General features: G+C 39.0%; 1 pseudogene; it reads left to right on the top strand.

The window, feature by feature from the left end:
* Positions 1-9,203: 9,203 nt before the first annotated feature.
* LOC134378286 (DCC-interacting protein 13-alpha-like) lies at positions 9,204-11,420 on the top strand (annotated as a pseudogene).
* The last annotated feature ends 6,150 nt before the right edge of the window (positions 11,421-17,570 follow it).

Genomic DNA, 17,570 nt, shown 5'->3' with positions numbered 1-17,570 from the left:
AAACAAACTTTTTCACCCATGGCATGTTTACAAAATGTCTATATTCAATTCTAACAGGGAATAATGATTTAGGTATAGAATTTTAGGTTAATGGCATTTTCCCTCAACTGTGAAGGAATGCTCCACTGTCCTCTGGGATCCATTGTGAAAAGTTTCATATAGAACCTATAATTACTTCCGACTTTCAGCCCTACTTTTTCCAACCTACTGTCTAACGCATCTGGCCTGATGGTCAGGAACCCAGCATGTCCCCAGGGTCTGCTGGTCAGTCTAGCTTCTCTCTCCTCTGCTGCAGCCTCTCCATGAGGATTTTAAGCTCAGCTGCACTTGTCAGCACTTTTTCAAGAGTTTGCCTTCTGCATCCTCTGATACCCACCACACTTTCTTTCCATTGTAGGTTTACATCTTTTTCTATAATTTTAATGAGGTTTCTTAAATAGAGTGTGCTTAGTCTGGCATCTTATGTTGGAAGTACACATTTCATGTTTAAAATTTTACTAATTTGGTTATCTTTAGAGGTTTTTCCCAGCCTCTTCTCCTTTTGCCTGCTCATCCTTTCTCTTCACTGTCACTGTTGAGATTTCTCCAATTTTTCCACACAAATTATTACCACATTTCTATATTTAACCCTGGCCTCTTTACCTATCCTTTGACCTGTATTTGAATTTCCCTTTAGGTGATCTATAGGCCCCTCTAAATCATTAATCTACTCCAGGGAGGCTAGGCTTATGTGAGAGAATAAACTAGAGGACTTATCCCCAATCCTAATGCAACTCTGATGCCAGGCGATAGAGAGGAGACTTCTGGAGAGCACAGGAACATCTAATTGGAATTTTAGAGTTGTTTTTCTACCTATGTGGTATGTAATGAAAACCCTTTTCATTGCCAACCCTTTAAAAATTAGAACTATGTTTCTCTCTACAGTACTCACTTACAGAAGGAACTCTACACACATTAACTTGTTTAATCCTTACCACACCCTGTAATTATATTATTACCCCTGCTTTATACATGGGGAAGCTAAGGCACAGGATCTAAATTGCTTACCCAGCAACTCATAGTCGGGAAGCTTCAGAGCCAGGATTTAAACCATGCTGTTAACCATTACTCTTTACTGTCTTCTGAAATCATCAACAAATTTTTGACAGTATTTTTCTGTCAAAAGTCTAAATTTTTCACAGTATTTTTATGAAAGTTGTTTCTGTATGGACAGTGAAAGAAGATGCTGAGTTCTGAATCTGGGTAGTGAGGAGAAAGACAGATTAATATTACGGGTGGTGCAGAGCAAGATGATAGCGCAACAACTAACTTCGGGGTTATAATAGCTGTCTCCCATTTCTTTTATTTTTATTATTATTATTATTATTATTTTGGGGGGCAGCTGGCCAGTACAGGGATCTGGGAAATCTGAACCATTGACCTTCATGTTATAACACCCAGTTCTAAGCAACTCGGCTCACCATCCAGCCCATCTCCCACTCAAGAGCAAGGACAAAGTCTTTATTATCCCAAATACCCTTCAACATTTTGCTCAGTGTTTAGGGGCTTGATAGATATTCATTGAATGGAGTAATAATACAGTAAATTTATATGTCATAATCATCTACATATATTAACCAAAAAATTGTATTCTGTTTGAAGGAAGTCATTAGAACGTCTGTGTGATGAGTTACAACACTACATATAAATTGCCTTTTCCTTGCTAAGCAAAACCTTATATAATTTTATTCAAAAAAGAGAGATAATACAGTGTTATGACATGCTCATCCATAATCAGCAATTAACTATTAAATTATGGGAACATAAATTAGACCTGCTGAGTAGAACCCTTAAACCTAAACCTTTCAACTCAAATAATATAATTTCCATGGTCAGTAAAGATTAATAATTTATCTTAAATAATTCAAATATAAAGAATTAGTTAACATTACGTTACCAACTCTTTTGATTATGCATTCTTCTAGGACTACCAGTAATTTTGATTTACTGACAGAGAGCATTTGTTTTGTTTTCCTGACATTTAGCAGGAATATGCCATTAATCAGCCTTTTGTTTTTCCTGAATCTGAAAATTTATTCGAAAAGAATTTCATAGAAACTCTTAATTACTGATAGTCATGGTTCTGCTACCACATAATGTTCTGAATAATAAATAACTATACTGATGGGGATTAATTATTAATTCCAGCTAGAAATCTTAGCCTTCCTAATGCAAATAATAATAATTGCACATAATAATGTTTATCATCTGGAAGGGGTATTAAAAATGAGAGGGCATTAATGCATGCAAAAGTAGTAAATATCAGAGATTCTATACATCATAGTAAAATAGTTCTGAGAATTTCTCTAGTAGAAGTAACCGTTGGTCAAACTGATAAGCTTCAAATATCTACTACCAGGAATCTATATGTCCTTTCAGATCTATCTTTTAAGACCTTTCATAGAAAATCTCTTTCAACCCTAAAATACTATATTTCTATCCATGGGAGGTGATGAGGCTAGGATGGGACAGGATAATACATCGATACTGGCTTTGGAGTCAGATGACGTTGAGCTTAAATTCTGGCTCCAGTTTGCACTACCTACAAGCTGTGTGGCCTTGGGCCTATTATTTACCCTCTCTGACCTTCAACTTTCTTATCTGTGTATTGGGAAAGATGCTATCTATTTTAGGTGGATGATTAGAAAAAGCCTAATAGGAGGTAAATTTTTTTTCAGTCCTGTCATATTTCTAAGAAATTTACAAAGCCTCAAATTCAAAAAGGAAGAATAATTATAATTTCTTTATACACACTGGGAAAGCTTCACCCAATTTGCAAGGAAAATAACAGACCTAGAGATAGTTTTCAAAACTGCTAAAGAGCTCACATTAATCAATAAAAAAGTGAAGAACAAATAAATAAATAATAGGATATCAACAAGTAGTTTAGAAAAAGACAATACCTGTGGTCAGTGCTATGGTCTGAATGTTTGTATCTTCCTAAGTTCATATGTTGAAATTCAAACCACCCAGAGTGACGGTGTGAGGAGGAGATCAGGTCATGAGAGGAGGCTCCTCAGGATTTGGATCAGTGGCTTTATGAAACGGTCCAAGGGAGCTCATTTACCGTTCCACATGTGAGGACACAGCAAGAAGGTGCCATCTATGAACCAGGAAACTGAGCCCCATCAGACACCAAATCTGCTGGCACCTGGCTCACGGACTCCCCAGCCTTTCAGACTGTGAGAAATAAATTTGTTTATAAGCTACTGGTTTTATGGTATTTTGTTAATAGCAGCCTGTCCATACTAACACAGTAAACATAAGAAACAATGTTCAACTTCTCTCATATTATAAAATATTATCAATTAGAAACCTAGGAGATATAATTTTTCACATATCAAAAATATAAAAACAGAGGATAGGAATGTCTAGTGTCATAAGCAGGAGCTGAGGGCAGCCACCCAATCCACCCAAAAGCAGATGAGAGAGTATGCTGAAAACAGCACTTTCATGTGGGTGGCCCACCAAAGCCACTGCCATAGCAATGGTTGCCACAAAAACAACTCGATTCCACAGCCGTAGCCACAGCCACTGTGCAGGTGGCCTGACAGACACTCAACTTCACTGACACAAGGAGAGTCACCAGTGAAGAATGGAAAAAGAAGAGGAGATCTCTCTCCTCAAAGCCCACTCCAGAATGGTAGAAGAAACAGCTGCTCTACCAGATGTCAAGACCTCAACTAGAAACACGAAAACTGAAGAAAATATGACACCACCACAAGAATACAGTAATTCTGAAATACCAGAGCCTATAGAGCAGGAAGCCCTTGAAATAATGAAAAGGAATTTAGAGCAACAATCTTAAGGAAACTCACTGAGATCTTAGAAGACTCAGTTAAACAACATAATGAAGCAAGAAAAAAAAAATCCAGGTTATGAAGGAGGAAATTCACAAAGAGATAAATACTCTAAAAAAGAATGTAGCAGAACTCATGGACCTCAAATATTCACTCAACAAAATAAAAAACACAACCAAGAGCTTAAGCAGCAGGCTAGAGCAAGAAGAAACAAAGAGAAACTCTTAAAAGAAGCAAGAAAAGAGCATCAAATCACCTGTAGGTCAGAAGAAAATGGGATGATATATTCAAAATCCTAAAAGAAAAAACTGCCAAACAAAAATACTATACCCAGGAAGCCTATCCTTCAGCGATGTGGGGAAAATAGTGTATTTTCCAGACAAACAAACACTGTGGGAGTTCACCGCCATATGACCAACCCTACAAGAAATCCTCAGGGAAGTCCAGAATCTGGAATCATGCATTGACACAAGAATATTTTTTTTCAGTATTTCCTACAACACTGTTTTTATTTATTTTCAGTGTGCTCTGTAAGGTTACACACCATTCCTACTGATAAATTTCTGCAGTTTTCATTGCAACAACTTAGCATCTATGGCCCATGGCTAATGTTTTAGAGAAATATATGACCTCTCTGTCATCACACAAGAGCAGAGTTGACCACATATCCTTTGAGAATTTTCAAACAGTTCCCCGAGCAAGTATTGTAACCTTTTCTCTACCTGATTGAATTCTATCAATAGCCTGTCCTGAGGCCAAGAAATGATATGGAAACTGATGAGAAACTATGAAAACAGTGTGTATAACAATTCTTAAAGCATCCCCAAAAGAAAAGCACTATTTAATCTATCTTGCCAGCTAGAGACACAAAGAATCTTGTCACTCAGATGACTGTCTTTCTTGACTTATGGTTTTCTACCATCTCATCATCAATCAAATGTCCAAAGGAAGCTGATTTAATATTTTTTAATGCCCTAAAATGTCAAAATGATCATTTTTCAAAGAATTGTTTCTTTACTTAGACACGCTATCTAGGAATCTATTCATGAAGGGTTCTCTCATTACTATGGGACAACATTCCTTTGCAAACCACTGTTAAGGAAAAGATTATTCATGAGAAACTTCTAATTCTTTATAATACATAAAAGTTTCCATATAATTGTGAAGAATACTGCAAAAGAATACATTTCTATTTATCTCTAATTAACATGGAAGTAACTCTATTTACAGGGCTCTTCTATTTTTTCCATTTTGATGCAATGAAGTTTGATGATAAGTGCATAGGCTTGGGAGTCAATCCTAGGTTCAACGTCAGGATCCAGCTATCTACTGTGCATCTATTTAACTTCCAGCACCTTAGTTTCTTCATCTATAAATTGGCAACAATAAGACTGACCTTGTGGATTTGCTAAGAAAATTAAATAACACATGAAAAGCAACCTGACATATAGCATGCATTATCAAATAGAATTAATATTACAAATTTAGATCTAAACATTGCATATTTACAATCATTTACATTAACCTTTCAAAATTTTCAGAAATACTTATAAGAGAGCAAGCTTATGGAACTCTGGTTAGGTCTATCCATTAATACATGGACTCCTTTATATCAACATTATAACTTTTATGTAAAATTAAACAAATAAAAATGAAACTATATGTAAACTAAGCCTTTAATAAAAATGGTTTGGCATTAGGAGGGATCATGTGAAGAGAAATACATTCAATCATTCAAATTGTCACTGTCTCAGGCAGGTGCTCCAGAAGCAGACCCTGCCCTGAGATGAGAAAACATGTGCAAGTGATTTATCAAGGAATTTCTCCCAGGATATACCACTAATGAATTTGGAAAACAGGATAGGAAAGTGCAAGAAGTCCAGTGAGGGACCATCTCAGGCTATGTCCCACCTTTAGCCTGATTCTGCAGGGGAGTTCTGAGTCCAAACTGTGAGCCAGGTTTCATCCTTCCTTCAGGAAAGGGAGCTGGGCTTGGCATCCTTTAGTCTTTGGATTTGAACTTTGAAGTAGAGGGTGGGGAATGTATACTCCAGGCACTTTGGGCTTTGTGACACATAGACAAAGCAGCACCAGTAGTCCAAAGGAACTCCTGCAGAGAGAGTGGCAGGTATGCTGTAAAAAAACCAAAGCAGAGAGCATACCCAGGGTCCTAGCCAGGAGCTAAGGGAAGCCCCATCTGCCTAGAAGCAGGCAAGAAATGGAGCACACCTGGGGTCCATGGCAGGAGCTGAGGGCAGAATCCCCTGCATGGAAGAAAGCAAGAAGCATGTTGAAAACACCATTTCTGTACTGGTGGTCCACCATAGCCACCACCACAGCCATAACTGCTGAAAAAGTGGCTCAACACCATAGCAGTAGCCACAGTCACCAGGCAGGGGGCCCACCAGACACTGAACTGCTTTCACACAAGGAAAGTCATCAGCAGAGACCAGAAAAAGCAGAGGATGTCTCTCTCCTCAAAGCCTACTCCAGAGTAATAGAGGACACAACTTCTCTACCAGGTGACCAGACATCAATGTAGAGATACTAGAAATGAGAAATCCCAAGAAAATATGACACCACCAAAAGAGTAAAGTAATTCTCAAATACCAGACCCTATAGAACAGAGAACCCTTGAAATGATGAAAAGGAATCCCAAGCAACAATCTTAAGGAAGCTCACTGAGTTTTGAGGAGACAGTTAGACAGCATAAAATGCAGGCTATGAAGGAGGAAATTTACAAAGAGATTAATACCCTGAAAAAGAATGCAAAACTCATGGAACTGAAATATTCACTCAACAAGATGAAAAACACCACTGAGAGCTTAAGCAGCAGGCTACAGCAAGAAGAAGAAAGAACTTCTGATCTTGAAGATAGACTTTTAGAAATAACCTAGGCAGATAAAAAAAAAGAATTTTAAAAAGTGAAGAAAATCTAAGAGAACTGGCAGACAACCTTAGGCACACAACCTTTCAAATCATGGGTGTTCCAGAAAGGAAGGAGAAAGGAGAAGGCACGGAGAACCTATTCAATAAAACAATAATGGAAAACTTCCCAGGTTTGAGAAGAGACATGGACTTTCAGATTCAGGAGTCTCAAAGATCCAAACAGATTCAACCCAGAAAGATCCTCTCCAAGACTCGTTATAGTCAGACTGGCAAAGCTCAAAGACAAAGAGAGAATCTTAAAAGAAGCAGGAGAAGAGCATCACATCATCTATAAGGGAGACCCTGTCAGACTAACAGCAGACTTCTCAACAGAAACTCTACAGGCCGGAAGAAAATGGGATGATATATTCAAAATACTAAAAGAAAAAAACTGCCATCCAAGAATGCTATCCTTCAGCGAGGCTATCCTTCAGAGATAATAGTAAAATAGTATATTTTCCACACAAACAGAAAAACTTCAAGAGTTCACAGCCACATGACCAGCCCTACATGAAACCCTCAAAAAAGTTCTGCATCTGGAATCTGAAAAATGCTAATCACTACCATGAACACACGAGAAAGAACACAACCCACTGGCAGAACAAACATGCAAATGAGCAACAGGAAGAAACTAAATCTCACCACCTCAAAAAACCAACAAGCATTGAAGACAAATCATAAGAGTGGGAAAAGAAACAGAGCACATTTAAAACATCTAAACAAAAAGTGACAAGATGCCAGGAGCAAAATAACACCTGCCAATAACAACCCTAAATGTGAATGGGTTAAACCCCCTGTTCAAAAGGCACAGACTGAGGGACTGGATCACGAAGCTGGACCCAACTACACGCTGCCTTCAAGACTCGCCTCACCTGTAAAGACACACACAGACTAAAAGTGAAGGGATGGAGAAAGACATACCATGCAAATGGAAACCCAAAATGAGCAGGAGTAGCTATTCTTATATTGGATAAGATAGACTAAAAACCCATAAAAAGAGACAAGGCCACTATATAACGATAAAGGGATCTATCTGGCAAGAAGACATATCAATCATAGATATGTATGCACCCTACACCGGAGTACCCAGATATATAAAGCAAACACTGTTAGACCTAAAGAAAGAGATAGACCCTGATACAATAATAGTGGGTGACCCAAACACACCTCTCTCAGCATGGGACAGATCATCTAGGCAATAAATCAGCAGACAACCACAGGGTTTAACTATACTTTAGACAAATGTGACCTGGTAGATATCTACAGAACATTTTATGCAACAACTACAGAACATACATTCTTCTCATTAGCCCGTAGAACATTCTCCAGGATAGACCACATGTTAGGTAGGTCACAAATCAAGTATAAGCAAATTTTTAAAAATCACAAGCATTTCAAGTATCTTTTCAGACCACAACAGATTAAAACTGGAACTTAATAACAAGAAAAACTTTGGAAACTACTCAAGTGCATGAGAACTAAACAATAGGCTCTCTAATGACCTGTGGGTTCGAGAAGAAATTAAACAAGAAATCAAAAAATTTCCTGACATAAATTAAAATAAAGATACATGATACCAAAACCTGTGGAAACTGCAAAAGTAGTATGAAGAGGGAAGTTTATTGCAATAAACACTTACATCAAAAGAATAGAATACTTCAAATAAACAGCCTAACATTACAACTCAAAGAACTAGAAAAACAAGAACAATCCAATCCTAAAAGTAGTAGATGGAAAGAAATAATTAAGATCAGAGCAGAACTAAATGAAATAGAGACCAAAAAAAAAAAAAAAAAAACTATACAAAAGATCAATGAAATGAAAAGTTTGTTTTTTGAGAAGATAAGCAAAATAGACAATCCATTAGCATGATTTACAACAGCAACAAAATAGAGAGAAGACTCAAATAACAAAAATTACAAATGAAAATGGAGATGCTACAACCGATACCAAAAAAATATGAAGAATCATTAAAGACTATTATAAATAACTAGAGCCAACAAATATGAAAACCCAGAGGAAATGGATAAATTTCTGGACAAATGCAAACTATCAAGACTGAACTAAGAAAAATAAAAAATAAAAAGAAAACCCGAACAGACCAACAACAAGCAATGATATTGAAGCAGTAATCAGCTGTCTCCCAACAAAGAAAAGCCCAGGACTGAATGGCTTTACTGCTGAATTCTACCAAGGCTTTAAAAAGGAAGTAATACCAATTCTGTTCAAACTATTCCAAAAAGTTGAAACAGAGGCCACTCTCCCAAATCCACTCTAAGAGGCCAGCATCACCATGATACCCAAACCAGACAAAGATCAAATAAAAAAAGAAAATTACAGACTGATATCTGTGATGAACATATATACAGAAATCCTCAACAAAATATCCACAATCAGAATACAGCAACAACACATCAAAAACATTATACATCATGGATGGCGCAGAGCCGGCTGCAGGAGAGCGGGTGGGGGTCAGCTGCTGCTGCTGCTGCGGGCGCGGGGACCTGCGGGCGGTCGCTTCGTCCACAAGGCCAGGGGACCGACAAGCTGCCCATAGAGGAGACGCTGGAGGACAGCCCGCAGACACGGTCTTTCCTGGGTGTATTTGAAGAAGATGCTGCAGCTATTTCCAACTATATGAACGAACTGTATCAAGCTATGCATCGGATTTATGATGCACAGAATGAATTAAGTGCAGCAACACACCTGACTTCAAAACTTTTAAAAGAATATGAAAAACAGCGTTTTCCACTGGGGGGTGATGATGAGGTTATGAGCTCTACTTTACAACAGTTTTCAAAAGTTATAGATGAACTTAGCTCTTGTCATGAGGTACTTTTAACTCAACTTGCTCATGCCATTCTGTTCCCCATTACCCAGTTTAAAGAAAGAGATCTGAAAGAAATATTAACATTAAAGGAAGTGTTTCAGATTGCCAGTAATGATCATGATGCTGCAATTAACAGATAGAGCCGATTGTCAAAAAAAAAGAGAAAACGACAAGGTGAAATATGAAGTAACAGAAGATGTGTACACTTCCAGAAAGAAACAACACCAGACCATGATGCATTATTTTTGTGCATTAAATACTCTTCAGGACAAGAAAAAGACAGCATTGTTAGAACCTCTACTTGGGTACATGCAAGATCAGATAAGTTTCTTTCAGATGGGTTCTGAAAATCTCAGTGAACAACTGGAAGAATTTTTAGCTAATATTAGGACAAGTGTGCAGAATGTTCGCAGGGAAATGGACAGTGACGTAGAGACCATGCAACAGATAATAGAGGATTTGGAAGTAGCCAGTGACCCCTCATATGTGCCTGACCCAGACCTCACCAAATTTCCTGTTAATCGAAACTTAACCCGAAAGGCTGGATACCTTCACGCTAGAAATAAAACAGGCTTGGTGTCATCTACCTGGGACAGACAGTTTTGCTTCATGCAGGGTGGAAATTTAATGAATCAGGCCCGTGGGGATGTAGCAGGAGGCCTGGCCATGCACACAGACAACTGTGCAGTGATGGCTGTGGACTGTGAAGACAGGCGATACTGTTTTCAGATCACTTCTTTTGATGGAAAAAAATCTTCAATTTTACAAGCAGAGAGTAAAAAAGACCATGAAGAGTGGATCTGTACAATAAACAACATATCTAAACAAATCTACTGAAGTGAAAATCCAGAGGAAACTGCTGCACGAGTAAGTCAGTCTGCTCCGGAAGCTGTCACTCCTTCCCCATCTTTCCTGCAGAAGCACGAAAGCCTACGGCCAGCAGGACTCTCTCGGCAATCAACAGCTCGAACCAGCAGTTCGGGATCCTTGGGATCTGAGTGCACAGATCTGGCTGCCCTCTCTCTAGATTCTCTTGTTGCCCCGGACACTCCAGCACAGTCCGACGTCATTTCTCCTGTGCGTGACGATCAGCCTGGCCAAGCAGCAGCCTCTGGCCAGGGAGGCAGGTGCACGAATCCACGTGGAGAATCTGCAGGAAGCACAAACTCTGAAACCGAAGATTCTATTCTTCATCAGTTACTTATTGTTCGATTCCTCGGTTCTATGGAGGTGAAATCAGATGACCATCCAGATGTTGTTTATGAAACAATGCGCCAAATCTTGGCTGCCCGGGCCGTCCATAACATCTTTCGTATGACAGAATCACATTTATTAGTGACTTGTGACTGTTTCAAGTTAATTGATCCACAAACACAAGTCACAAGGCTCACGTGTCCATTACCCTGTGTAGTTTCGTATGCTGCACACCAGGAAAAGAGGCGGCTTTTTGGATTTGTTCTTCGGACGTCAGGAGGGAGAAGTGAAAGGAATCTGTCATCAGTCTGTTATATATTTGAATCAAACAACGAGGGGGAAAGATTTGTGATTCTGTTGGACGGCAAAGCAGATAGCTTTGCATGCCGAACTGGATCGCAGGGCGTCAGAAAAACACGAAGGAATAGAGAGAGTGGAAGAGAAGCAACAGAAAGAACTCAGTAAGCAAAAGCAAATTGAAAAGGGCTTGGAAGAGCAACGTCGGTTGATAGCTGCTTCCAGTAGAACAAACGACGCCAGTAGTGAGGGGCAGTTTGTCGTCCTTAGCAGCAGCCGTCAGAAGAGAGCGATTGGGAGAAGAAGCAAAGAAGAGAGGGTCAGAAGCATAAACTTATCCTTGTTTTTGATTGAATATTCCCCCCTTGGAATTTGACAATTTCTGTGGTGAAATGGTACAAGGTAACAACTATGTTGAAATATCCAGGAGGAGACTAAGCTTTGTATTTGCTGGTTTGTTTTAGCTTCATTTAAAACAGTAAGATTGAACTTGCTGACTTAGGTTTGCATTGATTTTTTTTTTCCTTAAAAATCACTATACTATGCATTAATATTAAATTCCACATGTCTAAAAGAAGCCTGCTCATCTCCCCGAAGTAGATTGCTGAGGAAGTACTTGCTCAGGCATTTTTTCCTTCAGATTGTGAAATTTTTATCTTGCATTGTAATTGGTTATGACCATAAGAAATCATTTGTTCTTTAGGTTCAAATATTTATGGATATGCTCCCTCTCTTTCTTTAGGAACATTGTGCTTGTAGTGAGGACGCATTCAACTGAATAAGTTCAAAACCCTTTATACAGAGAATTCTACAAGTTTGCAGATATTTTAACAATATTATATGTGCAATAGAACTTTTATTAAAAAAATTAGAACAGAGATTTTAGACTTAAGGTTTCAAACTATGGCAGGTGGTACTGTTGGTTTCAGGGCACTTTCTTGGATTGCTCACACTTCTCTGATGTCCTCCACCTGAGGCCGTGGGAAAGACGCTTAAGTGTCTTCGGTTCAAGATTGATACAGCCCTTGGCATTTAATTATCTCATTCTTAGTTCTTGGGTTGGGATTTCAGTTATTGCTACAGAGCAGTAATGGTTAAAATAAGATTTTGGAATGCATTAAAAGATTCTTTTTTGTTCAAGTACATTTTAGATTAGGATTGACATGTAAAGATATTGTTAACAGGATGATAAATTGTATTTTCTGCATTGTGTGAAATAATTTTTATTGAAAAATCAAGGGACATTTCAAAAGAAATTCCATAACAATTGTTTTCTGCTTAAAGTAAAAATTCCCAGAGTTTCATTTAGAAAATGTAATGTTTTAAATTTCAGACTGATATTCCTAGTATTTTCATAGTCCCATGTTTTGATAAAATACTGAATCACCGCTTTATATCCACAAAGACAAATAACTAATGTATAAGAATAAAATATTTTGCACTAATTATTGTAAATACTTTTACTCTTCAGATGAGTAAAGGGTCTAATTCCATGAAAGACTGAAAAAAACTGAATGCCTGGTATAGTATAGGAGAAGTTAACCAAGGAAGGATTTTAGCCTGGTGCCAAGGTTAAAATGACATTTCTCTATTGCCTATCTTGTATGTCAAACCTTGATTTCTTTAATCAAATTCTTAACATTGCTTATAGAAATTATGTTCATGTGTTTCACATGTAAAAGTATATATACACAAGTTAAATATATTGAGTAAAATGTTTTACATAGTTATACACTTACAGATTTTCAAAAGGTTAACCACTAAGACTAATTTCTTAAGGGAAAGCGTTTTGTTTTTTAAAATAGTTTTTTATTCTTAGTTTTGAACCAGAAATGGCATTTGTTTTGTTGACAAAATATAGCGCAGCTGTCTCACACTGTTATGTTGTTTTCTGTAGGAGTAGGATAGATAATTAGGATAGAACTGCTGTGTGACCCACCTATCCCACTGCTGGGTGTACACACAAAGGAATGGATATCACCGTGTCAAAGGGACACCTGTATTCCCATGTCGATTGCAGCTCTATTTACAATAGCCAAGAGTTGGAACCAACCTAAATGCCCATCATCAGATGAGTGGATAAGGAAAATGAGGTATATTTATACAATGGAATACTACTCTGCTATAAAAAAGAATGAAAGACTGCCATTCGCAGCAATGTGGATGCACTTAGAGAAAATTATGTTAAGTGAGATAAGCCAGGCACAGAACGAGAAATACCTCATGTTCTCACTTGTAGGTGAGAGCTAATGGAAGGAAGGAAGGAAGGAAGGAAGGAAGGAAGGAAGGAAGGAAGGAAGGACAAACCGCAGTAGCACATTGAACTTTCAGGAGGAGAGAACAAGCCTATGGTTACTAGAGGTGGAAAAGGGGAAGGGGAGAGGGAAAAATTGGGTAAGGGACACAAAGAATAATTATGGTTTGTGATAATGAATATGCTAATAATATTGATTTGATCATCACATATTGCACACAAATACTGAGAGTCAACACTGTAACCCCAAAATATGTATAATCAACTATGCTTTAGTAAAAAAATAAATTTGATCAAATGGGAATTACATTAAAAAAATAAGTATAATTAACTGAATATAATTCCAACACCTATGTCAGTGCACCCTTTCAGAACTTAGTTCCTCAGGTAATTATTCTGCTGGCCACTTCATTAGAGAGGCATGTTCCCTCCTAGCATTCCGTGACATTTTTCTTGTACTGAATGGTCAGGATAAGTCACCTCCACTCCTTCAGAAGCTCACAGGAAAAAAGTATACAATAGATAAAAGTACACAAATGCACACACACACACAGGTCGCTGGAAATTCCGGTGAGAAAACTTGGGGTTTGTCAAGTGTCCTCTCTCTCAGACGCCTGCCCCGGGAGGATGTTCAACTCCACTCTGTGGTCTCCCTCTGCAGTCTTGTCCTGCCCGACGCTTGTGGGCCCCGATGCAGCACTGGCAGAACCAACCGAGGGAACCACGTTCAAACCGTTTGTTCAATCAGCCTGGCAGCCTTAGCATTTGGGTGTGTTAACTTTACTGCATTCAATAAACCTAACCATAACCCTGACCCTAAAACTAACCCAAACCAACCCGAACCCGAACACTAACCCTAAAACTAACCTTAACCCTAACCCTAACCCTAACCCTAACTCTAAACCGAACCCAAACCCTAACCCTAACATTAACACGAACCCAAAACCTAACCCTAACGCGAACCCTAAACATAACCATAACCCTTACCCAAGCATAAACCAAACCCGAACCCTAACCTTAACCCTACCCCTAACCTGAACTCCAAACCGAACCCGAACTCATACCCTAACCCTAACCCGAACCCGAATCCTAATCCTAACGCTAACCTGAACCTGAACCCAAACCCTAATCCTAACCCTAAGCCTAAGCCTAAGCCTAAGTCTAACCCTAACCCTAACCCTAAGCCTAACCCTAACTCTAACCCCCTAACTCTAACCCAAACCCTAATCCTAACCCTAACCCTAAGCCTAAGCCTAACCCTAACCCTAACTCTAAACTGAACCCAAACCCTAACCCTAACCCTGACCCTAAAACTAACCGTGAACCTAACCCTAAGCCTAAGCCTAACCCTAACTCTAAACCGAACTTGAACCCTAACCCTAACCCTAACCAGAACCCTAACCCTAACCCTAATCCTGACCCTAAGCCTAAGCCTAAGCCTAAGCCTAAGCCTAACCCTAACCCTAACCATAACCATAACCCTAAACCTAACCCGAAGCCTAACCCTAATCCTAACCCTAACCCTAACCCTAAGCCTAATCCTAACCCTAAGCCTAAGCCTAAGCCTAAGTCTAACCCTAACCCTAACCCTAAGCCTAACCCTAACTCTAACCCCCTAACTCTAACCCAAACCCTAATCCTAACCCTAACCCTAAGCCTAAGCCTAACCCTAACCCTAACTCTAAACTGAACCCAAACCCTAACCCTAACCCTGACCCTAAAACTAACCGTGAACCTAACCCTAAGCCTAAGCCTAACCCTAACTCTAAACCGAACTTGAACCCTAACCCTAACCCTAACCAGAACCCTAACCCTAACCCTAATCCTGACCCTAAGCCTAAGCCTAAGCCTAAGCCTAAGCCTAACCCTAACCCTAACCATAACCATAACCCTAAACCTAACCCGAAGCCTAACCCTAATCCTAACCCTAACCCTAACCCTAAGCCTAAGCCTAACCCTAAACCTAACTCTAAACTGAACCCGATCCCTAACCCTAACCCTAACCCGAACCCGAACCCGAAACCAAACCCGAACCCGAACGCGAACCCTAACACTAACCGTAGCCCTAACACGAACCCAAACCCTAAACCTAACCCTAAGCCTAAGCCTAACCCTAACTCTAAACCGAACTTGAACCCTAACCCTAACCCGAACGCGAACCCGAAAACAAAACCAAACCCGAACGCGAACCCTAACCCTAACCCTAAACCTAAAACTAAGCCTAAGCCTAAGCCTGACCCTAAGCTTAACCCTAACCCTAACCCGAAACCGAACCCGAACCCTAACCCTAACCCTCACCCAAACCCTAACCCGAACCCCAACCTTAACCCTAACTGGGTTTCAAAACCTGCCTAGGTCTCCCCTAGGGACAGTCAATTCATTTCTGAGATACTTTTGTTTTTGTAGTCAATTATTGTCTAAAATGCAGGAGATAAATATTTTTCAGAATATGAAACCTAGACCAAATTCTTTATCAAAAGTTCTACAAAATTCAGATGTACATTATTAAGGACAATCCTGATTACATAGCACTTTAATATCACAATTTCAACCCTAGGGCATAAGTCAAAACAGATGCCAAAAACACAGCCCAAAGGAGTTCTGAATTATCAGTGGTTACATGGATGAAGTCACAAATTCCATAATAGCAAAATTCTGAAATTAATTTTCCCAACACCATTGCTAGGTAGATATTATTATTCATTATTTATTTTACTATTCATTATTTATTTATGACAGTTAAAGAAACTGAGGCTCTGAGAAGTTAATATGTTAAACTAACAGAGGTAGAAAAGGTGAGCCTGGAATTTGAATTTTGCCCATCTGATTTCCAAGTTTTTGAGCTCTACACTGCACTGTGTTAACCTAACATTCCGTTCCTCCCTACTATCTGGCCTCCCATTGCACATGTATTGATTCCAGCTGACAAGTGTGATCCAGAAGGTATGCTTTTGTCCATTTTTTTATTGTTGTTCTAATAATTCCTGTTTATCTTTTAAGCTCATCCTAGTCTTTGCTTGCTTAAGACAGTCTTCATTTAGCTACTATGTTCCCATTTTATACAGTACCACGAACTCTACTACTCCTATCACTATTCTAATCAAATAAAAAGGTATGTGATTGGATGTTGTCTACCTCCACCACCTCCTGCACCTCCCAGTTTAAGTTCCATAAAGGGAAGAACCTTGATCAGAGTAGGTGTTCTGACATTTGTTGAATGAATAAAGGAGTGAATGAACAAACGAAGGAGCAAACCTCACTCAAGCAAGTTGTTTCCAATGTCATTTTTTCTGTCACTTCTGCTTAATCTAAAATTTTGATGTGTACATTTCGAACACTGATTGTATGACCTTACTCTGATCCTGATTTCTGACTACAACCTTGCTCTACTGTTGGCATTTCTGGACCTGCATTGTATCCTGAATATCATATATATAGCTCCTTCATCTTAACTGGAAGAAAATAAACTCTTTCTCATATCATGATCAGTGTCATTGAATTAATGGGGGAAAAAGGATTAGAGGGTATCCATCTCTAGGGTTGCTCCTTAGATACAACTCTCCCCAAAAAGAATATAAGAAAAGATATTTGCTTCTTGAGCTGTAGGGGTATAAAAGGGGTGATCCTTTTTCTCTCCATTATAAAACGTCATGCCTGATGCCCCTATAACAAAAGACAGGTCAACGAAAAAAAAGCTTAAATTTATTACATGCACATGGGCATACAGGGTGAGGGGGGCATAAAAAACATGAAAATTCAAAGAACCAGATGGTTGACACTTAAATACACTCTTCATTGGAGGTGGGGGGGCTGTAAATGAATGGGGCCCCAAACCAGACAATGGTTTGTAAATGATTCTCTTTGAGTGCTAAATGGGACCAAAGGACAAGCAATAGCTTGTGGACAAGTTATGGAAAGTTAAGGGTGGTAACCTCATTGTGAACAAAGGTTGTTTTATTATGCAGATAAAGCCTCCCAAGTCATCTCTGAGAGCTGCCCTCAGGAGAATAGATGAAAAGTCTGTCTGGGTGTGGTGACAACTCCCAGTCTCTTGCCTGCTGGTTAATAACTCCTGGTTATTTGATGAGATTCCTAGTGAGGAGGTCTTAAGACAATTGCATTACTTTTGGAAAGATGTTCTCTCGGTCAGGTAAGGAAATTCTAGAGAGTCCCTCTTGGTGTTTCAGGAAGAAAAAGGGTCGGAGAGACAGGGAGGATGGGGAAAGCT

The sequence above is a fragment of the Cynocephalus volans genome, chromosome 5, assembly GCF_027409185.1.
Source record: "Cynocephalus volans isolate mCynVol1 chromosome 5, mCynVol1.pri, whole genome shotgun sequence".
Classification (NCBI taxonomy): Eukaryota; Metazoa; Chordata; class Mammalia; order Dermoptera; family Cynocephalidae; genus Cynocephalus; species Cynocephalus volans.
This window is presented reverse-complemented; position numbering and strand designations above follow the sequence as displayed.